The sequence below is a fragment of the Ceratotherium simum genome, chromosome 6 (genome assembly GCF_057802395.1).
Source record: "Ceratotherium simum simum isolate JZ-2026a chromosome 6, ASM5780239v1, whole genome shotgun sequence".
In the NCBI taxonomy this organism is placed as follows: Eukaryota; Metazoa; Chordata; class Mammalia; order Perissodactyla; family Rhinocerotidae; genus Ceratotherium; species Ceratotherium simum.
The window spans coordinates 56,983,519-56,988,802 of record NC_141905.1 but is presented as its reverse complement, the minus strand read 5'-3'; positions in this window follow the sequence as shown (position 1 = coordinate 56,988,802).

Below are 5,284 nucleotides of genomic sequence, written 5' to 3'. Positions count from 1 at the left end.
CGGGTGTAGTCCCGGTTACCAGGGCCCCTCCGCTGGTTTTTTCCAAAGGGTAGGGCTCCAACCAGAAAAAACACCGGTGTGTCTAACAGGGAAGGGTAGGGGGACTTTAAGGGGCAGTACTACATTCACCTGGATGGACAGCGCACTTTTGCTATGTCTAGGCAGCAAAGGCAGGACGCCTCATTTACCGCAAACCACAAGAGGTGACCAACGGCCCAGCACCGCTCGTGACCTCCGCACTCACGCCGGCCGCCAGCCGCCAGCGGCGCGCTCGCTCCTCCGGGCCTGACGTCAAGTCGGCCTAGGAGCATGCGCGATGCGGCCCCTCAGCCGGCCCGATCCCCAGCGTGAGCCTCCCAGAGTCTTCCGTGTGCAACGTCTGTTCACCCGTTGCCTGGGCTTGTGGCTCGAATTGAGGTGCCGGAGTCTGTCACTGCCTCGCGCGCCTGGCGGGAGCCGCCGGCTTTGGTCGCCGGCCGCCTCGGTGTGTGCGCCAGTGGCCACGGCTGCCCCGGCGTCTGTTCTGGAAGAGGCCAGAGAGCGGGGTGGCTTGGGTCGTGGGAGCGCCGCACCTCTCTCGTCATGGTGAAGAACAGTATTCCCAACGGGCGAGCGTCGGCCGCCGCGACCACCGGAGCCGTCAGATGAGCGGGCGTTCCCGCGGGAGGATGCTCCCGAGCCCGCCGTGGAGGAGCGGTCGCCCGCGCCGTCGAGGTGGCCCCGTAGCCTCTGACGGGCGTGCGGGTTGGGCCTCGGGTCGCCCACGGGACGTGCCTCCGCTTTCCCGCTGCCTCTGCCTTCTCGGGAGGAGAGAGGTTCTTCGATTTCAAGTGCCTTGGATGCGGCGTCCCGAAGAGCGCCCTAAACAGGCCAGGGGTTCTTTTTCTTTCCAGGGCTTCCTATTAGTGTAACCAATTTAGTACTTTTTAAAGTCTTAAAATAGGGCGTGCTGGACATGCTCACTCGTGTCTTGTCATCTTTGCTTCATAAGCGAAACAGCCTGCATTTGTTTATTTTCTTATCCCCAGTGACTTGCCCCGTGTTAAAATAACGAGTTAAATAAAATGTTCCGTGGTGTTAAATTTGCCCTGGAACTTCTGGCGGGGAGGAAGTTAGGAAACTTGCTAGTATGGAAAGCAGCACAGCGCTGTCAGGTATGCTTTCATTCATTCAAACGTTCGACAGATGTTTAGTAGCTGCTTTCTGTGTCAGGCGTTGAGCTTGGCGCTATAATTCTAGAGAAACTTAGTGTCTAAAACTTCCAACAACCTCGTGCATTTGGGAAAGGGGAGATGTGGAAGTGAAAAAACTGCTGCAAAAAAAAGGTTTCAAGTTATCTTGTTCCGTTATGGCATAAGTAGAAATAGAACTCAGAAGTTCTACTCACCTTATAATCTGAAATAACTACATACACTAAATGTATCCAAACCTTGAAATCATGTGGCCAGATTGTCCTTCTAAATAAAATCCTTGCTGGGTCTCCCATCTTAATTTCCTAGGGCTCTTCTGGTATAGGAATTTAGGAACAATGTAGTGGAGAAAGAAGGAAAAAGCCAAGAAATACTTTCCTAAAATAGCAACTTTATGTGCTAAATAGAATATGTGTGCATGTGCAAATATGTAATCTGTGGTGTTCTTTAAGTACACCTGACTTCTGGAATTATTATCCCAAAGTGGCACGTTTTTAAAAAAAATACATAAAGCATGTATTTACTGAGATGTATTATTATAACTACCCCTAAGTGTTATGAAGTATACAGGCACAAATAATGAACAGGCTAAATTGAGGTCGTGTAGGATTTGAGATCTGACACTAGATAGTTTGTAGGGTAAAAAAAAAAATCAACCCTAAATATTTTCAAGTTTAAAGAGTATTTTGTGTTTTGTGGGGGGAGGTAGTATCAGTCTGGCACATATCTCAAACTAGTGGCCCACATCTCACTTGCCAAAGTGTTTTGATTCAGTTTTGTTTTTTTTTAATTTTATTTATTTATTTTTTCCCCCAAAGGCCCAGTAGATAGTTGCATGTCATAGTTGCACATCCTTCTAGTTGCTGTATGTGGGACGCGGCCCCCGCATGGCAGGACAAGTGGTGCGTCGGTGCACGCCCGGGATCCGAACCCGGGCTGCCAGTAGCCGAGCGCGCGTACTTAACCGCTAAGCCACGGGGCTGGCCCAGTTCTTTTTTTTTTTTTTTTTTTTTTTTTTTTTAAGTTGCTGTCATTTAAAGGTCAGGTTTCATATAAAAATCTAGATTTCTTGAAAAATCAGATTTAGAAACAGCAAATCTGTGCATAGCAGTCATAGAAGGCAATGATCAGTTGTAAGTGATTTGCAGCTGTCTTCTCTCTGAAGAGAAAGTCGCTCTAGTTCTCCAGTCCTCCAGTTTACCATCCTCCTGGAAGCCTCTCCAGCGCTGAGGCTTAGTGTCAGTTGCCTTTTATCATTTATTTGGGGCATGTTTTACTTTGTATGTCAACCTGCCTGGCATTTGAATTTGAAACTCCAGCTGTAAAGGGTAAGTGTGAGGAAGGACCTTAACTTATGATATTACGTGTTTCCAGAATAAAATGTCATATTGAGTCCAACCACACAGTGCTGTGAAGGACTGTTTTGTCAAAACACAAAGTTACCAGTTACCAGGCCAGCCCCAGTGGCCTAGTGGTTAAGTTCGGCACATTCTGCTTTGGCAGCCTGGGTTCAGTTCCCAGGCACAGACCTACATCATTCATCACTCCGTGGCCATGCTGTGGCAGCAGCTCACATACGAAAAAAAAGAGGAAGATTGGCAACAGATGTTAGCTCAGGGCGAATCTTCCTCAGGAAAAAAAAACAAAACACAGTTACCTTCCATGACATCAGCCTCAGAAGATGAATCCACCTCAAATATCCCTGGAGTCCCTTAACTCAGTGAGCTGCAGTTTTGTCATCTGAACAGCCTGGATGATCATAGTATTCCCTGTCCTACCTCTCCCACCTGGGATTATGGTGAAATGTGACAGTGAAATATGAAAGTGCTTTGTAAGCTGTAAAGTCATTAAACAAATTAGTTGCAGTAACTCTAAAGCAGCAATTTTCTTATCTGGAGGTTTGAATTTACTTTTGCCTCTCAATGATCTCTCTTCCCCAAGTTTATAAAAAAGAAAACGTATATATGGCCACAGACAAGAGATACTCTGATTAGGATAGATTTAGAAAAGAATAAAAAAATGTACAACTGCCCTTTTAAATTATAGATTATTTCGACATGAGTTTTTTTGGAGAGAGTGTTGTAGGTGTAGGGATGATGGTGGTAAACGAGAAAAGATACGAGAGAGGGAAGATGAGAAATGACCTTTGCTAAACCCTGCTGCTTAATAAACTTAGTTTGAGTGCTGTCAGGTTTGAATTATTACAGTCATCTGAATTTGGAGTCAGATGGTCTGCATTTATTTTTTGAAATAAAAATTTATTTTCCCATGGATTTCTAAAATTTTTAGAAATGTATTTCAGAGATGTTCTTAGTTTATTTGATCCAATTGGAAGAATCTTTTATTAAGCTCTCTGCCTTACTTTTTTCCTTTGAGAAACTTCCCTCTGTTGTAAGAGCAATTCCTGGTGGTTACACTTTGGATCCAGTCTCTTTTCCAAGTAAAATTCTACATGAGTCCTAGTGAGTATTATATGTTGTGACAAAGTAACCACGCTGCAGATTTTTACCTCTCCTTCTATCATATTTGTATCCAAAACAGTTGGAATCCTCAACCCCACTGCTATGTCCTCCTCCCACTCCACCCATTTGCCCTTTTGTCAGAGCTTTTCTGTCACAAAACCAGAGGGTCTGCCATGAGAAGGGCAGGTGTAGCTGTGTTTGGGTGGGAGGGGGATGAAGTTCCTGAATCCTGAAATTGGGAAGAGCACTATCATACATGATTCTTGCCAAACATTGGGTGAATTTGAGCTGAGGGCTCTCTCTATAATGTAAATATTCAGAACTGATTTATATTTTTAAGCAGTATTCTATAAACATATTATCTATATGTTTATAGATACGTATCTATAAACATACCGAGATTAAAATACTGCCATATGTTCCAAACTATCTCTTTCATGCTTAGGGCAATCTTTAATTCTCCTTTGAAATTTACAGTTACCTTGTGTGAGTCTCTCATGAGTTTTGAAGCTTTGATTCTATTTTCTGAATGTACGTATTAATGACAGAAGAGTATGAACATGATTAATCTTTTTATTCTGAGATTCATTGATTGCCTGAGTTTCTTAGAGTTGTTTTTAATTTTTAATAGTATAGTCACCAAAACTAATACTGATGTTTAACCTTAGTAACCAGATAAAGTCCAGTGTCTCTGGCAGCTTGACACTGAAACAGTATTCTGGAAGTTTCATTTAAGATCTGGAGATCAGTAAATCCCACCCTGCTTCTTGTTTCTTTTTTTTTTTTTTTCCAAGAATAATTTATTTATTTATTTATTTATTTTATTGCAGTAACATTGGTTTATAACATTGCAAAATTTCAGGTGTACATCATTGTACTTCTATTTCTGCATGGACTACATCATGTTCACCACCAAAATACTAATTACAACCCATCACCACACACATGTACCGAATTATCCCTTTCACCCTCCACCCTCCCCCCTTCCCCTCTGGTAACCACCAATCCAATCTCTGTCCCTATGTGTTTGTTTATTGTTGTTATTATCTACTACTTAATGAAGGAAATCATATGGTATTTGGCCTTCTCCCTCTGACTTATTTCACTTTGCATTATACCCTCAATGTCCATCCATGTTGTCACAAATGGCTGGATTTCGTCGTTTCTTATGGCTGAGTAGTATTCCATTGTGTATATATACCACAGCTTCTTTATCCATTCGTCCCTTGATGGGCACTTAGGTTGCTTCCAAGTCTTGGCTATTGTGAATAAGGCTGCAATGAACACAGGGGTGCATGTACCTTTGCAAATTGGTGTTTTCAAGTTCTTTGGATAAATACCCAACAGTGGAATAGCTGGATCATATGGTAGTTCTATCCTTGATTTTTTGAGGAATCTCCATACTGTTTTCCATAGTGGCTGCACCAGTTTGCACTCCCACCAGCAGTGTATGAGAGTTCCCTTCTCTCCACATCCTCTCCAACACATGTTGTTTCCTGTCTTGTTAATTATAGCCATCTGACAGGCGTGAGGTGATATCTCATTGTAGTTTTGATTTGCATTTCCCTGATAGTTAGTGATTTTGAACATCTTTTCATGTGTCTGTTGGCCATCTGTATATCTTCTTTGGAG